Here is a 19,119-nt window from a genome sequence, read left to right as displayed (position 1 = left end):
AAAAAAGTTTTTTTTTTTTCTCATGTTTAATAACAGCTGTTTTTCATAAGTGTGTGTGCTTAACCCCCCCCCCCCCAAAAAAAAATAAAAACACTGCAAAAAATAAAACCCCACCTCATTTCCCATGCTGTCTAGCTGGCTTTTCTGCACTGTTGATACTCTGCCATAACAAGAAGTGATTCTACATAGACACTTCATTCTTGGTGTATTTTCTATGCCAGCACTTAAGTCTAGATTTTGAAGTTGAGTGGATAATTAACTTTGAAACTATGAAAGTTTAAATTCACTACATTTGCACGTGTGTTTTACATGGGTTTCAGTTTTTAAACCAGTTCTAAAGAACACTTCAGTTCTCTAAGGTATGCTTTGCAGGAAAAAAGAAGAATGTATTTCAAGTGATTTTATTTTTTTTTTCTTCTTTAATTTATCTGAGTATTCAAAGGTCCAGCACTTTAGAACCAGAAAGTACCAGGAGCAAAAATTTTCCTGGGAAGTGTCTTCAAATGTAGGATGCTTCTGTGGGGTTTGTTTTTTTGGTTATTTCTGTGGGTTTTTTTGTAGAGTTATTTATTTTGCTGTTCCTTTTTGTTTGTGAAAAGGAAAATGCTGCTGTTTTGTTTGGCTGAGTAATGTACAGATGGTTCTGGCATATAAAACTCATCAGCGTACCTCTGAATATAGGGAACTGGTATGCAATGGCATGTCTTCATCTTGAAATGAAATACACATTTTTATATGTTGTGGTTAATAATAAGTATATAAGCATACAAGAGTTTATTTATGTATGTATAATCTTGATCAGATGGACGTGTGGATTCTGAATTTGAAAGTAGTTCCAGAAGGGTTGCAGAGAATATTTACAGGAATTTTTCTGAGTTCCTATCCAAAGAGGAATCTGAGATGTATTAAAGGAAATGTGCGTTTCTTAGGAAATACAAAGTTTGAACAATTAATGAATTGTTACTTCAAATTACGTGAAAGTAACCTGAGATGATCTCCCTGCTGAAACAGGTATTAGTGTTTCTCTTACACACTGTATGTATAACGCTAAGATTGAAACATGTTTATTGTCCGGTTGCTAATAGATCGGGGTTCAATAGAGCTGTCTGTGTGTATTAGTGTCTGAGAGAAGATGTGTTGACTGTCTTTGGAAGGGTGGGGTGAGGTGTAAGGGAGCTGTTATTTGGTCTTCCTTCCAGTAGAAGACCTGTGCTCTAATACATGAAGGGAAGGGAAAAAAGTGTTAGTGAATATCAAATTATAGATAAATTATTTAAGTATAATACTTGTGCTTGATGCTTCTGCTTAATGCAGAATGGGTATTTGTTTGATATGTCATTCAAGCATAAATGAGATCTGAAAACACTCTTGTTCCATCTTTCTCAAGTATGTTTTTCAAAAATAATACTGATGTGTAAGGACTACTTTCTACTCTTTGTTTGGCTTATTTTGGTTTTTTCTTATAAAATAAAATGTGTTTCTAGTTGTATTACATGTTCCAAGTGGCAAAGCCTGATAATTTATTCCTTTTTCTAGTGGATACTTTGTGTGATTCAGTTTTGAAGTCCAATTCTTTCTCCATTTAACAGAGACACTTCTTTTTCTTTTTTTGGTTGAAAGGAGCTAATTAATGACACTTCCTAGAAAGATGAGATAGAAGTGTTACCAAAAAAAGAGGGGAAAGAATTTTCTTGACCTTTAGCGCATAATTATTTTTAGTACCATTTCAAAAGTCTGAAAATCACTGATGTCCTGAGAAGGCATAAAAGTGCCAATGTAAAAGATATATCAAAGTAATTCAGTTTTTCAGAATTGAAATAAATGTGATTTAAAGGGAAACTGTCAAGATACTTAGATCTTAAAACCACATTATCAGAAATTTGGTTTTTATTCTGTTAGAAGGCTTGCGTTTACCCTATTGGTTCCAGGATGAATTAACTGAAAGCTGTAAACTTAAGAGATTATTCCCTAGTGAGCATTGTAATAATATTAATCCATTTATTGTTTATCTCTTGCTTTGGAGGAATTCCATCTAGAAACTTTTACTCGGTTACCTCATACGATGTGAATGTACCTCTCTTTAAAGTGCACATTGACACGAAGTTGTACTGGTTTATGAAGAAAAGTGAAAAAGCAAGTAATTTTCTTTGAAACTATGCAGAGGAGGTTGTCTTACAGTGAGGCGAGATGTGCCTTTCAAACTGGCTGAAGATGCAGACTGAACCGTGTCCTGATTTGCTTGGAGTGGAAGCTTGGGTAGATCCTTTACACACACAAGGAAGCCAGCAGTCTGGAAGTAGGTGAAACTTGAGTAATTCACTGATGGAAATGTAGATATAGGAATCTCCTTGTCTTGCTTAGCTGCATAACTCTTCCTGGGAACATTCTGTATGCACCAAGAAGTTCCTTAATTTACAGGAGCTAATGTAAATGTTACCTCTGTCTTTCATGGTAATCTTATTTAAATAAGGGCTTTTCTTAAGAGTTCGTTTCTGAGAGTCCTATAGGCATTGACTGTACCATAACATGCAGTAGTGTGTATGTGATTCCTGTTTGGTTCAAAACGTTTTTTAATCCTCACTGTTGTTGTATACTAGTCAGGGTCTTCAGAGGTCAGCACTGTGTTTTGTTAGTTATTGCAGCAGGTTAAAAATTAGAAGGAAGTGCCAATGAAAATTCGTTTGATAGGAGTACTTTCTCCAGATTCAGTACTGAGAGCCTGGTTTATCAGGGCTTCGTGGTAAGAACAGCAATGCCAAGGAGAGGGATTCAGTGTTTGCGTAAGATACTGTTGAGAGATTTCTGGAGCTTTTCCAGGCTGCATTTTTGAAGGCTGTTAGCATGTTTGTAGTACTTGTGGGTTTTTTACATGCTCCCTTGGCTGTGTCATGTGGACTGAACGGCAGGTCAGACTTGAACAAAATAAATACAGCGTAAAATTTGCAGGATTTTGCAATCAGATGTAATGAAGTTAAACTGTTAGAAGGTGTGTGTGTGTGTGTTTTTTTTAAATTGATCTTCCTTTAATGGATTATAGGTTAATACTGCAAAAGTTTTTTTTTCAGATAGCCTAGTACTAAATCTATGCCTTCATTTGTAAACTTTTAAGTTATTTTTGTTAGCAACCTAGTGTCTTTCTGTTATTTAGATGTGAAAATATGGATGAGATTTATTCCTCCCCCCAGCCACTAAGCTTTATTTCTCTTCAGGCTTCTTCTGACAATGTTTTAAGCCCGAGTTTCCTGGGTGGGGATGTGTGGGTGTATTAGGCAAAGTGAAAGACTTTACCTGTGTTATGTGCCAATCCAAGATGAACATGAGGTGTCTGGTATCTGAGGTGCTAGGCTTTTGTAGTGACTGCTTTAGTCAGGACAGTTTTGGGACAATGAAACTTTGATCTCTGGATTCACAGATTGACCACCCAGTGCTTAATTCAGGGCCCTTGCTCAGCAAAGCATTCATATTGGAGATTATATGCTTCCCTCTGCTAACTCAACAAATTAATGAGGAACGTTTGCTGAAAACTCACCGACTTAACTTCTTCGTGAGGAGACAATTAACTTGTTTCATGAAGAAAGATCTGCGGTCGCGGCAAGCTCAGATGACTGTAAATGCTTCACCAATGGCTGAAACAAAATATGGGATAGTCAGGGATGCCCATTTAGTGCTCTGAATGCTTTAACTGTCTGGTCTGACTTTTCTTACTCAAAGGTCAGGAGCTAATGCGAAGAACCCCAGTTCTCGTGCGTGCAGGGTCCCTTCCTGTACATAGTCCTTACACACGTAGGTTGGCCTAAGAGCAGTACTTACACAGGAGCAGTACTTGGATTCTTGAAGTGAGCTTGCTCTACTAATGTGAGAGTACAAAACTTGCATCTTCTTACATCAGCAGGCATCAAAGGAATCTTTTCAGTTAATAGTAAAAGATGCTATGAGAAGGAGAGAGTGGGGTTTTTGTTTTCTTGTTACACGGAGTATCATATACAGAACAGGCTATTGTAAAGGTTGGCCTACAATAACGACCACCTAAGAAAAGTCTGAATTGCTGAAGCGTATTGCCATCATGCGAAGCTAGGGTGGGATTCAGTAAAAAAAAAATTAGAGCTAAGGAAGTTGGAATGCATTTTTGTTGCATTCTTCATTTCAAGAGTAACTTTCTGAATTGGATTCCTAGGGAGAATTTGTGAAAATTTTATGCATAAGTAACAAAGATTCATGAATATTTTATTTCAATTTGATTTTTTGCTGGTCTGTGTGTGAGTTTATTAGCTTTAGAGAGGCCCATAAGGATTCAAACAGTTTTTTCTAAAATTCAGCGCGTGGTACTATCAAATTTTGTTTCCTTTTAACAAGCAGAGACCTTACTTAACAGAGATTGCTAGAGAGCTGCAGCTCCATGCATGTGTAGTTCATGCCTGGTCTCATCCAAACATGTCTGTTATTAGACTTCAGTGGGCTTGAGGTCAGACCTGCTGCAAATTTGGTAGCATGAAGAGGATTAATTTGTTGGAAAGAAATGTGTGAAAAGACTTTGAATGTTTCGTGCTGTTGTTTTGGCCAAAGCGGACTTGACTAATACAAGTCAGTTGTGTCCTTTTTTTGTTCCACCCCCCCACACCCCGCCACTTGCATCACATGATACGCTTTGACTGAAATAAGTGGTCACTAACAGAGATAAATTAATGTTAATCAGCTTATAGAATGAGTCCAATTTTGAGAAGTGAATGAAAAATGTAAAAGTCCAAACCCCCAAATCCCTGTTTATAAAATAGTTTATAATAATGTATTTTTATGTTACTGAAATACAGTTTCTGCAACCTAGTTCCAAGTTAATTGAAAAAAATATTTCACTAGAATCTGAATTAAAATACGAAGAGCAGAGCTAACATTTTATCCAAGTAGAAGTTACATTATTCTGCAAATTCTGTATGGTCAAACTAGCTTTACAGCTACAGAAAGTAAAGCAGGATCGATGCCGTGTGGCTGTTCCTTACCTGCTGGCGCTACCCAGGAGGCTGCTTGATGCTCTGAGGCTGCAAGAGGTGTGAAGTTCCCCTGTGCTCCCTGTGTGCTGATTTTTTGGTATTGCTGGATGTGTTAATGGGACTGGGAGATGTTAAAAGCAGCTTTCTGTGGTTTGTAAGCCAAGAAACAGAAAGCTAATAGCTCTGTCAGAGCTGGGGATAGGCTTTTGGGGGGAGCTCCTCAGCTGACATGATCTGTGGTTCTCTAGACTGTATGGTTGTTGGAAGTGTCATCATGAACTTTAAGAGAATTGTCTCAACCCCTTTTTTTAAAGAAGTGTTTTTGTTTTTTTCTTTTTTTTGTAAGTATCATCTATTCACAAGGAAAATGTCCAGAATATGAATATCTAACTAAGCACAAGAGGGAATGAACTTGAATTTGGAAGACTTGGTCAATATTCAAATGCAGCTACTGTTCCCCTGTATGGCCTTGGCCAAGGCTGCTTTTCTTTCCTGTGCTTCCACCTCCCTGTCTGTCAAATGAATGGTGTTGTGCTGTCTTTCTAAAGAAATTTCAGAAATTGCAATAAAGAGCAGTGTGTTACATTTGAGAATTACAGTTTTGTATAGTCATATGACTCTAGAAACCTCATTATGTCATTCTAGTTATCAGCCAAAATTGTAATCTCATTGAATGAACAATGAAGCTTATTATCAATGGTAGTCAATGTATTAAGAATGAAATATGTGGTAATACAGTTGCTAGGATAATAAATACTTGAAAATACAATTGAAAAAACCAAAGCATACGCAATATAAATAAATGTGACCTTGTTTCTTTGTGCACTCAGGTCAAAGGTTGCAACAGGCCTGTGCTTCTGTGTACTCAATATTCATGTTTTGAATGGGAAGGCTGAAAATGGATATTATGGAGGCAAAGATGTCTTTTGTCAGGCTGTGTTGATATCCTTTGGGCTGTAACTTAATGTTGATCTAGTAGTAACAACATCATAGTGTTTCCAGCTTCATGTCAGCCATCGTTTCTGACTGATGATAATGCATTCCACCGTGACTTATGCTTCTTATGTACCGGGGTTTAATGTGTTCTTCAGCTTCCCTGTATCTTCTCGCGTAAGCTCCAACTAGAACAATAGTAATAGAACAATCCTATTTTTGATAATGAGGAAAGCTCTACAAAGATTCACAGCATATCACGTACAGTTCCTGCATCAGGGTTGCTTGTGGGACAGGTATTAGTCAAAGATAATGTCACAAAATGGATCTTTTGGCAGAAGGATGCTTTGGTTCATCACCAGAGGCAGGACAACTTAAATGAAATCACGTTTTTGGATCTGTTTGTGTTCAGTTAGATATTTGTATTCTGGACATTTGTGAACAGAGGAAACATTTGGGGAAAAAAAAAAAGGCAAAAAAATCCCCTCAAATACTTGAGAAATAGGAAGTGTTGTCCCAGAATGAATCACTGGGAGGAGCTGTTTATTACAGCTTTTATGCATTAAATCAGCAGCAAAGAAATGATGAGAGAGTAGGAAGGTGGAGACAAACATACTTTGTCATGAGTGGGGAATACTCTCCTTCAGTAGAAAGTGATCAACAGCTTCTAAAAAGAAATAAAAAAAAAAAAAAAGAGGGAGGAGTGGTCACTTCAAGGGAAAGGACACTAGAGTTGTAAAACTTTTATTGTATATTAACTGTGAAATGGAAGTGCGGTTAAGCCACATCATGTATGATGGGAATGAGGTGAGCAGGTAGTAGTTGTACAACTGTCTGTTAACACACTGGAGAGCTCATGAGTTCCAAAGAAGACAAGAACTGTTCCTGCCGCTGGAGTAGTGAAAGGATCTTTTTTAATGGTAATCCTATTATACCTAGAAGGTAACCCACCTCATAAAGACGATTTGTATTTGTATCCTGATATGATAGAGTGAAAGTGGAAAAAATATATTTGTAAAAATTCTCACCCACTATCTCCATAATCTCTACTTGACTGAGCATCAGCCAAGTGAGAAAATGAAAAATTACAACCTGCCAAGCATCAGTGGCAGACTGAAATGAAAAAATTGCAAGTTAATAACAGTGATGCCTCAGAAGAATTTGCTGGCCAATTTAACATTGCTTTATCCAAGGTCACATCTTGCAGCTGATTATTTTTAGTAATTTGCAGATGAGGACTTTCTGCCTTTCTCATGGCAACTCAAGATCGGGGAAATGCCAGGTACAGTTTAAAACTCAAGGTTATCAATCTCTTCAGATCAAAAGTATATCATGTTCTCTGCTTATTTGCTTAAGACTGGGCACAGAAATTGCTTCCATTGTAGTGAAGTGGGATGTCTATGCTATTCTTTATGGCAGCGATAAAAGTCAACGTAACATGAAAACTCACAGTGGAGTGAGGTTGAAGAAGGGGTTGAAAGTAAGAGAAACTAAAACTTGGCAGAGTTTCTTCTGGAGCAGACTCTTGCTAATGTTCTTGTGATGATTTTTACATAATAGTCTTAGAGATTATGTTGCACATTTTTGAGGGTTTTTAAGGATTGTGAACCTGTTGCAAGCTAATACATGAGCCATGCTGTAAGTGGAGTCCTGTGAAATAACTGAAGCACTTTACTGGAATCCAAGGTGTGAAAATCATTAGTGAACTGTAGCAGCACTTAATTTCCTCCAGCATGATCTGCACAATCTTTGTAACATTACAGAACGAACCTTGCTATGTTTGCAAAGCATCGGTATGCTGTCACCTATTTAAAATAGATGGTTCTTCAACAAATGGAATGTGTCGTTAGTTTGTGGAAACTCCGGCTCTCGGCTTGCGGTGCCAAGGGCTGTGCAAAGGGAAACCCTGTGTGCTGTTGTTTTAATGTGGTTCTGTGGTTCTTTTAATGAAAGTTATGCAACATCCTGATATGCTGAGCCTACACAGTGGTTCTAGGGAGGTTTTGTGGTTGGGTGGTTCAAAAATCTTGTCTGTGGGTAGTTGTTTTTCAGCCACTGAGTTGCTGTGCATAAGAGTGCAGTGCTTCTGTCTGGTGTGGAAAGTGAAGGGCACTTCTTACTAGAAGATTGATGGAGTACCCTATTTGTAACTGCCCTGTTTTCTAACCATATAGGTCTTCTCTGTCATTGCAATAATAAAAATACTTGATCAGTTCCATTCAAGGACTCTCCAAAAGCATTCATTTTTATTCCTGTATATGTGAGCTGTGTAAGCTAGGGCTCTTTTGTGTTGAGATGGCCAAAAGTGTCACTGGAGTGCTTTTCTAGAACAGGAGGATTAACTTGCAAAAGGTGTTACTGGTGATCGTTAACAGACACAGTGGTCAGAAGCCTGGGTTGAAGTCTCAGCCTCTAGAACCAAGTCTGCTGGGTGATTGCTCAGTGGGAACGGGAGCTGAGTTCCCAGCTTTCCATGGAAGTTCCCCGTCAGATCACTCATGTCCTGTCTGGCTTCTGAGACCTGACAAGATCACAGCTTGAAAGGTTTAATTTTTCTCACTGTCATGCAATGCATCATATTGAGTTAGTTCAATAGCCCTAATCTAATGCTTACTGCAATGAAGCTGTGAATATATTAATACTTATTGCAGGAAACATAAAGCAAAATGAAAATTCTTTTGACAACTTCTGTCCTTTTCATTATCTATTTTTTTATCACAAAAATGTCTTAAAGTTTCCACATTTCCTTAAACTTTGTAGCCTGTCTTCTTTCATATACATCAGACGGATGCCAGCAGCTCTCTCTTCTTCCAAAAAAGGTTCCATCTAATGCATTAGGTTAATATACTGCATTCCTGCAGCAGAAGGAAGCCGAATCTTTCCTGGCATATCCAGGCAGCTATGGCAGGCAGGCCTCTGGACCTAGGAGCAAAAATTTCAGGGAATATGAAACTTCAAACTTGATGTTTTATTGCCTTGTTATTTTTCTTCCTCAGAAGAAGTCTTGCTTTAGAACATCTGGAATGCAAGCACAGCAAAGAAGCTTTAGTGTTGCCGTTCTCTAGCATCGCTCAGTCTTGTCGTCTAGTGTTACGTGATGTCGCGTATCCAGACTCTGACAGGGTGTGCTCTGTCCCAGGCCAGACAGAGCAGCAGTTGGATTATGTTCGCAGGCAAAGTGTAATCTCTTCGCTGAACTACGTGATATTTTTCCCATTTATACGAAGGCTGCTTTCTGTTTTTGCAGGAAAGTGTGTATTTGTGTGTAATATTTCCAAGTGTATATGCTCTCATATACACACTCTTTCCACCATTTTTATGGCAGTATAAAGGAGTCTCAGTGGAGATTAAATTTCTCCTCTTTTTCTGTAAAACACACCTTCAGTCAGATTTCTAGGGTAATAGTTTCCTTTTAGTGTTGCAGATATTAAGATAGAAACATACAGTTGAGAAGAAGAAATAAAGCATAGGGAAGATACATATCTGTATGCAGCTCGGCATGAGTTTTTCTTCCTACCTTCCAGAACAGAACTGGATTAATTGTCCCTTTCTTCTGTTTATGACAGTAGTGTTGTTTTAGATGCTTTGTTCTGCATCCTCTCCGTGAGAACGAAATGACAGGGCACAATTTTCTTGTGCTTCCTTAGATAGATGACCTATATGGATGTACTCTGTGGATGGAGGAGATAGCATCCGTAGCTTATGACTTGCAGTCATAAAATTGCTGTTCTTTGCCAGCTGAGAGGGGATGCAACAGGCTCTTCTCAAAATTAGGCCATTTTTTCTTGCTACTGTGAAAAGAGCGGGCTTGATTCTCCTTTTTGCTTTTCAGGAAGCCTAGTGCTTTTGCACTGTCTTCACCCAAATGCTGATAATAGGCTCTGTAAGGGAACTTTTGTGCAATAATTCATTTAGCAATCAAATTGGATGTAGCAAAAGTGGACTTGACCAAGAGAAAGGTAAAGTTAAAGCAAGTATTTAGACTTTTTTTTTTTCAAACCTAATCAGAGTAGAGTAAGGCAACTGAACACACATGAACACTTTGAAATAGATTCACAAAGCTGCATTTCTTTCCTGCAAAAGTCATAGAATCATAGAATAGTTTGGGTTGGAAGGGACCTTTAAAGATCATTTAGTCCAAGCCCCCTGCAATGAACAGGGACATCTTCAACTGGATCAGGTTGCCCAGAGCCCCGTCCAACCTGGCCTTGAATGTTTCCAGGGATGGGGCAGCAACCACCTCTCTCGGCAACCTGTGCCGGTGTTTCACTACCCTCACTGTAAAAAATTTCTTCCATATGTCCAGTCTAAATCTCCCCTCTTTCAGTTTAAAATCATCACCCCTTGTCCTATCACAACAGGCCTTGCTAAAAAGCCTGTCCCTGTCTTTCTTGCAGGCCCCCCTTAAGTACTGGAAGGCCGCAATAAGGTCTCCCTGGACCCTTCTCTTCCCCAGCCTGGACAGCCCCAACTGTCTCAGCCTTTCCTCACAGCAGAGGTGCTCCAGCCGTCGGATCATTGCTGTGGCCTCCTCTGGCCCCGCTCCAAGAGCTCCAAGTCTGTCCTGTGCTGAGGGCTCCAGAGCTGGACACGGGACTCCTGGGGGGGTCTCACCAGAGCAGAGCAGAGGGGCAGAATCCCTTCCCTCGCCTGCTGCCCACGCTGCTGGGGATGCAGCCCAGGGTACCGCTGGCCTTCTGGGCTGCCAGCGCACCTTGCCAGGTCACGTCCAGCTTCTTGTCAACCAGCACTCCCACATCCTCCTCAGCAGGGCTGCTCTTAAGCCCTTCATCCCCCAGCCTGTGTTGATACCAGGGGTTGTCTTGACCCAGATGCAGCACCCTGCACTTGGCCTTGTTGAACCTCATGAGCTTCACACGGGCCCACCTCTCCTGCCTGTCCAGGTCCCTGCAGATGGCATCCCGTCCCTCGGGCATGTTGACAGCCCCACTCAGCTTGGTGTCATCTGCAAACTTGCTGAGGGTGTACATGATTCCACCATCTTCCAGAACATCTGGACAAATCTTTTTAGAGCATCTTTCTAGAAAAATCTTCTAGAACATTGTACATCTGTTAAGGAGCAGTTCTTTTAAAGCCTCTCTCTTGTGGCAGGTATTTCTCTATGAGGGTTCTTGACTTGTAATTGGGCGAGGGATCCAAATTGTTAATTTTAGTTGACCTTTCTGGCCTCAGAACAAATGTAAATACTTGCAAATCAGTGGGGTTTTGTTTTGAGAGCATTCTTTTAGGATAACTCACCCTGTGATCATACTTTTATAAGTATTTTTCTGGTAGGCCTTTTACTTTCAGAGGCTGATAGTGAAATGTGGGAGAGATTTATAATAGATGTCCTTTTTGAAGCTTGTGTGCTGATTATTAAAGTGTTTGGAAGGAGTTCCCTGACCCATTACAAAATACTCTTTTGCCAACAGAAGGCATAATGCATTCTGATGACACTTATAATTGCAGCACTTCCAGAACAATTACCCTGGTAGTTCATTTTCATATTGTGGGAAATCATACTTGCATGTTATATTTAATTGAAAACAGCGTGCTTTGCTCTGTGCAGATCTGGAAAAAGTCACTGGGTTTAACTTGTGAGCAAATATGTATTTACTTCGCAGGTAAGCAAACGTTTAGCTATCCTGACAGGGGAATGCATTTTAATATCATTTGTATGTGATACGACATCCCTATACAGCTAAATTTTTCCAAGTTATAGCCAGTCCAAGTAGTGGTGGATACTGAATGCTTAGGTATTTATTCAGCATATCAGAATCCAATGGTTGTGAAGTTTTGAATTGAGCTACGAATTAATTTGTGGTCAGGCGTTCGCCTCTGCCCACAGTTTTATTTGCTGGTGTTCCCTCTGTGCAGTTAAATCACATGCTTTTGTACCAGGTGTGGTTCTAGCTCAGTACTTCCACGGAAAAGGGAAATAGATCTCACAACTTTGAACAGTTGCCCTTTTGCAACTCTTAACCCTGAACTATGATAAAAACACACTCTCTCCTTTGACAAAGGCCAGGTTGGGTGGGGCTTTGAGCAACTTGGCCTAGTGGAAGGTGTCCCTGCCCATGGCAGGGGGGCTGGAACTAAATGATCTGTAAGGTCCCTTTCAACCCAAACCATTCTATGATTCTATGATAAAGAGGTGAGTGAACTTTTCATCTGTAGCTGAAGACACCTGGTTAACGAAGTGCCAAAAACTGAAGTAGGAAGGACATCTCTGTAGAGGATGAAGAATAAAGATAATGGGGTGCTGTATTTGACACAGAATGAGAATGCAGATTCCTGAGTAAAAATTAAAAAATCAACAAGGAAGTTAAAACAGTGATGTCTGGTTGGGTGTAATCTACGTGTATTAAAGTCAGGCTTGTAAGTTAAAACTAGATTAAACACAGCTTTTCCTGTGATGGACTTGAGCAGTCTAGAAAGTCTTTTGAACTGAATTCGTCTTGTTTTTTGACGTTAAATTACCCTGATGAAAAGAGTTTCTTTGTGCTTTCTGGATATGTAGCTTAATCAAACTGTCTTGGAAAGAATCCTGGACTAATGTGAGCATTTTCTTGATGTGATGTCTACACATTTTGTTTCACAAAAGAAGAGGAAAGGGCTGGGGTCATTCTCCTACTGGGTGGGAAAAAGCTAGCTCAAACATGTTGTCAACACTAGATTTTTCTGCATTTTCTTTACATTGGTAATGTTATTGAGCATAATGATTTTTTTCTCAAGTTCACAGCTAAAATTACTGTCCAGAGTGTGAAACAGTTGTTAAATTAGAGGTTATTAATATGCAGTGATTGTAAGACAAAATCAGACTAGGTGTGGAAGAATTCTTAGTGCATGGAAGTTAGTGTGAGCATCTGACCTCAGTTTTTTCCGGTTATGTTGTCTTATAAAAGCTTTCTGCTTAACAGCTGTGTGTAAAGATTTATATTTTGGATAGTTCCAGGTACTTATTCTGTACACTTCTGAATCCTTCTGCTGTGCCTTGTCTTCAGATGAGCAAAATGCTGCCCTCTCCTAGCACTGCATGAGGCTACCCCAGTTTAATGTGTGGTATGGCTAGAACTGATAACAGGAGTGAAGGTTTTGTAGTATGAGCAGAACTGGGGACTGGAGCGAAACTCCAGTTTGTATGTCCAGTGGGTTGTTGCTGGGGAGGAACGCGTTTTGGTTGTTACCAAGCTGGGTGGCAATCATTCGGCCTGTAGAAGATACTGAACTAGCCGGTCTTCCTAAATTTTTGATGTCTGTCTTTTTGGGGACAAAACTTAAAAAAGCTGCATTTCTTCCAACAACGCATCTTGCTGTTTTTGTGTGTGTTCATGGAAAAAATGTGTGTGAGCTTGGTTTAAAAAAAAATACAAGATCAAATTCCATTGCATAAAGGTACATCTGAAAAGTTAAAAGGAAAATCCTTTCCTACATATTAAGATTGCTGCCTTTCTGCTCCCTTTTAAACATTTAAACACACTCTTTACATGATGCTTAAGCTTTCAAGTCAAAGTTACAAGGTGCTTTAGCCAGGCTTGAGTCTGAGAACGAGACACAAATCAGGACAATAACAAAATGACATAAAGATTGACTACGCTGTGCTTGCTGGATGAAGTGAAAACTGCTGAAATATAAATCCTATATCCAGGGATTTCACTGCCTGCTGGAACTAATCTCATTAACTTAAAACCACCTGAGGCTTGAGAGATGTACACTGCCGTGAGAAATTATATTTATCTTATCCTAGGGGGAAATTCTTTCCCTCCCCCAGCTTACCTTACTTTTGACTTTGTCATTCTTGAATTACCAGGTCATTTCTCCCCCATGGGAAAGTCGTCATAGCTCACAGCAACGCGATTACTGTATCTGAAGTTCACTGCTGTATGAATGCTGAGATCACTGTTCAAGGTTTTTCTTCTTAAATAATTTCCAAAAGAAAACAAAGATTGGAAAAACAGTATGTTAGCAGTTTACTTAAATAAAGTTCCTCCAGAATTACAAGAAAAGATTCCAGAATTGAAAACTTGGCATAAGGAAAACAGCTTACTGAAAATATTTAGGTGTTTATTGTCATTGTAAACCAAATACTGAGTTTCTTTAACCATTACAGTTTTCAGAGGTTGGTTGCCTCTGATAACTGGTAATTGGATGCAGAAACTTCAAATGCAAGATTGCAGTTTTAAATCCAAAGGGTGTTGCCAGTGAGAGAGCTGTGTAGCTGTGTGGTTGATTGCTGCACTCTTTGGAGTGAGACTAGATCCCAAATCTACGTTCAGTATTAAAGACCAGCCAGTAGAAATATTCCCTTTGACATGGAAGGATTTTGGGTGAGGCCTTATCTGATAGTCTTGTCGGACTTTGGAGCAAGGCAAAATGACCTTGTTCAGGTGTCTTCTAATGTTTGTCCACTTACAAAAAAATAAATGAATCAATTTTGAGTTATCCATTAAACAGCTCAAACACAGAAGGGTATTAAGAAGAAAAGTAATACTAAAGCTGAGTTACCTCTCAAAACCGAAAACAAAAGGCCTGATTTCTGAGCCAGTGTGCAGAAAGCCCTGTGCAGTGAAAGCTCTTGTGGTGAGCCTGGCCCTCAGCTTGCTGCTGCCAGAAGGGAGCCCGGCGCATGGTCGCATCGTGGAGGTGGGAGTTCTTGCAGCTCCGAATACAGCTGCCTCCTGTGGGTGTTTGCACCTGTGGACCCCATGCTGCTGCTGTAACTCTGGTGACAAGGGACCGGAATCGTAGGACAGGCAGCGAAATGGAGGTGGCAGTTTCTGTGAATGAGAGAAATGACCACTGAGCAAAACTGCCTGTGATTTCTGTAGAATCCAGCTCAGGTCAAGAGATGGTTTGTGGATTTGAATGACAAGTGTGTCCAAGTTCAACATGAATAGTGGCTTATTAGCCCTAAGTCACCATTTTAATGACAAGCCATTTAAAATGTCCTGTATTGATAGCTTACGTATAGGGACAACAATAAATACAGTTGCAATTGCAGGCCAATGAAAGTAATAAAAATGAGGACATAAGGCCCTGTTTCTGTTTCATCCTCATGATGTGAGTGGAGGCAGTCTAGAAAGTTGCTTTGCAGTACTCTTGTCCATGAGTATGGAGGACAAGATGAAGAAAAGGTTTGTATTTTCAGAATGTCCTTCCTCTTCCTCCTTGTTACTACAGGCAAAAATGGTGTGTGCTTCAGACCACTGGATTGGTATAGCTGGCATGCTGTGTCAATGTTGGACCCTATTTCTTCTGTGAAAATCCCAGTTTGGACAGCCTCATTGAGGGCCACCAGAGGATGTGCAGAGGATGTTTCCCTGCTCTTGAAAGTGCTCATTCCCAGCACCCAGAGAGGCCTGTTCATCTCTTGATTTACACCCAAAGCCACCTTGTTGTTTTGGGGAGGTTGATTGGGGTATAGAGTAGACAAAACTTGACTGGGCTGTTACGATGGTAAACCTCGGTGCTTGACATTACAAGGAAGGTGTTCTATAGGCATGAATGATGATCAGTGAGTTTATGAACAGATAGGGTTGGGGGGGACAGTAGCATGGTTAACTAGGAGTTTTTGATTTTGAAGGGTGTTATTTATTTCTATTTGCATATTGGACCTACAATTAATGCTTGATTTAGCAGTTTCTAGTAACAGATGGATATGGACTATAATATACTTAATATTTCCGGCAGTGTTAGTAATAGCTCAGGTCAATGCGTGGTGCAGATAGTCAGGAGCATAGTGCTCATGTGTTGTGATTTGTTCAGAAGCCTGCCTGAGCTGCTTGATAAATGGTACAGTAGTTTATTAGGTGAACTTTAATTTTATGTGGAAGGCAATAAAATTTTGAAGTTAAGGTTGAAAAACCCCGAGCAAAATGCAGTGAGCACTCCAAAGTTGTAATGGACTTTGTTGTTCCCTGGTATTTAACTGTCTTTGAACGTTAGAGTGATCTAGTCTGTTGATGTGAATGCCCCATTAAAGATGTTTAAGGGAGTGCAATGAAATGCAGACGAGCAAGTAGTTAAGTGCATTCATGTGTCTGAATAAGAAATTCCATGTAACTTACCTGGCCTGTATAGTGCTAATTATGCATTGTTATGATCTTGTCTAGATGTAAGCTAACTTGGCCAAGTGTTTTTGTTTAATTTTATTGAATAATAAATAAATCAGCGAAGGCATAAATGATTATGGATATTGTCTTGCTAAGTAGAGAGACTGTAGTGGTCTGTGCTTGCTGCACTGTGGTGTACATTCATTTTCAGGCCTGCATAAAGTAGTACAGCGTACTCTAGTTTATTTAGTGATGGACAGGCTGTTAATTCTTAAAATAGCTAAGGAGTAGGAACCTGACACCTTGAATGATTTATGTGTTTTCTTTGTAAGGTTGTTTCTGTTTTGTAACCTTTAAAATGTGGGTTTTATGAGTGGTATCATTAAAATTTATACTCCCTCTAGTATGTGATGTTAGTCATTATTGCTCTGCTGTGCCTCCAGATCACCTGTCTGAATTATAAAACAGCCTTCCTTGGAGCTAAATAGCTAAATTTTTTTTTCCTTTCTGGAATAAATGTGTGTTGTCTTCATTATTTTTCATTGGTGCTCCCATCCTGGAGCAGAGGTCAGAATCTGGCCTTTTCTGCTTTCCATCCAAATATGAAAGGTTGCTAGGAGTAACCGTGTATTTCTAAGAGTGAAATATGAAGGGTCTTTTAACTTACGAGAATTGATACCAATCAGAAGAAACTGCCAGAGAATTTGTTTTGAAGTGTACTCTAGTTTTTGTGTGAACTCAAATTGGTATGCTCAGTAGGTGATTTAATGTTGTGCTAGGCTTTGTTACACTAATTTCAAAAATACTTCTGTGAAAAGTGAATCTTCAGTAAGAGACAAATAGGAGCTAATACTGAGAGTGAATCACAGCTCTTGTTTCTGTCAATTGAGACTTTTAAAAAGACCTTATATACCAGGAAGGGTTTTGCAGAAGACTTCAGAATTACATCTTTAGTCTGCATCCTCAACGTGAAGGTGCCAGAAATCTTTCCTTTAGAAAGCTCTGCCATACTCGGAAAAGTTGTGGGCTTTTTGGAAGCAGATGAATCAAATGGAAAATGGAAGTTCTGCTTGAGCTGTGGATTACTGTGCTGGTTCTGTGAAGGTTGTCAAGCAAACTGCTTGTTGCTGCTGTGTAACTCCTGGAGACAGAATCAAAAAGTGGTTTGGGTTGGAAGGGACCTTAAAGATCATCTGGTTCCAACCCCCCTGCCATGAGCAGGGACATCTTCCACCAGACCAGGTTGCTCAGAGCTCCATCCAGCCTGGCCTTGAACACTGCCAGGGAGGGGGCAGCCACAGCTTCTCTGGGAAACCTGTGCCAGTGCCTCACCACCCTCATGGGGAAGAATTTCTTCCTAATATCTAATCTAAATCTGCCCTCTTTTAGTTTGCAGCCGTTCCCCCTTGTCCTATCACTACACACCCTTGTGAAAAGTCCCTCTCCATCCTTCCTGTTGGCCCCTTCAGGTACTGGCAGCTGCTCTAAGGTCACCCCGGAGCCTTCTCTTCTCCAGGCTGAACAGCCCCAACTCCCTCAGCTTGTCCTCGTAGGAGAGGTACTCCAGCCCTCTGATCGTCTTCATGGCCCTCCTCTGGACCCACTCCAACACATCCATGTCCTTCTTATGTTGGGGGCTCCAGAGCTGGATGCAGTACTCCAGGTGGGGTCTTAGAGCGGAGGAAAGGGGCAGAATCCCCTCTCTTGACCTGCTGGCCACGCTTCTCTTGATGCAGCCCAGGATACAGTTGGCTTTCTGGGCTGCAGGTGCACATTGCCGGCTCATGTTGAACTTCTCATCCACCAGTACCCCCAAGTACTTCTCCTCTGTGCTGCTGTCGAACCACTCTCTGCCCAGCCTGTACTTGTGTTTGGGATTATCCTGACCCACGTGCAGGACGTTGCACTTGGCCTTGTTGAACTTCACGCGGTTCACGCAGGCCCACCTTTCCAGCCTGTCAAGGTCCCTCTGAATGGCATCCCTTCCCTCCAGCGTGTCAACCACACCACACAACTTGGTGTCATCGGCAAACTTGCTGAGGGTGCACTCAGTCCCACTGTCTGTTCTGTTTTTTCAAGTAATGACAGATCTTTACTCACAGTTTACGTGGACAGATTGTATAGCAGATTGTGGTATGATGAGTTTATTGCAAGCTCCCCAAACGTATCTTAGCCAGATTTAATATGGAATTGTTTTCTGAAACACAGACAGCGCGGAATTATTATGGATGTTTTGGTTTTTTTCAACTGAAACTTGCTTGCCTCGTTGAAGAGAGCTAGGATTCAAGCTCTTCTTAGCAATGCCGGTAGAAGAGGTTTTGATTTTTTTGTTTTTCCCAAAAAACAACCTTACCATTATAATAACGAATGTTTTACTGATGCTAATAGAGGATAAAATACTAATTTTAGTGCAGCCTGAGGTTACTGTGATATATTCAGTAATGTCATCTATTTCGTTTGAAAGATGTGTGATGTAGTACTAGAAAACAAGTTTGAACAACAAAGAAGTGTTACTGTTGGAAGGCTTGAGACTGAAATAGCTCGATTGGAGGTATGTCAGAGGAAGCATTAGATCCTCAAGCTAGTGGCCTCCGTGTGAAACATTTGGTATAATACTGCATGTTGTTATAGTTATTAAAATTCCCTGTCTGATTCTGTTCCCAAAATGATTATATTCTCAATATTTGCAAGGCAAGTTTCATGTCACGTTACAATTTTTTTTTACTTTTTATTTTCTCAATAAAGAAAAGGTGAGCATCTGAGGTTCCTGCATTGAACCCTTCCAGGAGCGTAATTTCTAGAGCTGGAAGGGATGCTCTGTGGGCTTGTGCTCTCTGCTAATACCAGCTAAGATCTGTGTCAAGACTCTTGTCCTCCCTTCACCACACACACTGCAACTGCACTTTGATTAAAGTAATACTATCAAGTTGAAGTTTAATTTGCTCTATGCTACTTATATGTATTTAAAATTGTGAGTGAGCTCCACACGTACATGTCAGTGATATGGTGAAGAAGGTAGAAAGAAGAGCTGTGATGCTGATTAGAGGAGGCTGAGTAGAGTTTTTCATAGGGTTAATGCTTTCCAAATTGGAGGATATGAGATTGAAAGTGAAGGGCATACTCCTTGTTGAGGGAAGGTGGTGGAGTGG

The 19,119-nt window shown here is 40.2% G+C and overlaps 1 protein-coding gene across 2 annotated transcripts in view; it reads left to right on the top strand.

Moving 5' to 3' along the window:
• The window catches only part of NAALADL2 (N-acetylated alpha-linked acidic dipeptidase like 2), a 505,503-nt gene that overhangs the window by 9,220 nt on the left and 477,164 nt on the right, over positions 1 to 19,119 (top strand). The gene's annotated exons all lie outside the window — the stretch shown is intronic.

The sequence above is a fragment of the Opisthocomus hoazin genome, chromosome 4 (assembly GCF_030867145.1).
Source record: "Opisthocomus hoazin isolate bOpiHoa1 chromosome 4, bOpiHoa1.hap1, whole genome shotgun sequence".
Lineage (NCBI taxonomy): Eukaryota > Metazoa > Chordata > Aves > Opisthocomiformes > Opisthocomidae > Opisthocomus > Opisthocomus hoazin.
This window is presented reverse-complemented; position numbering and strand designations above follow the sequence as displayed.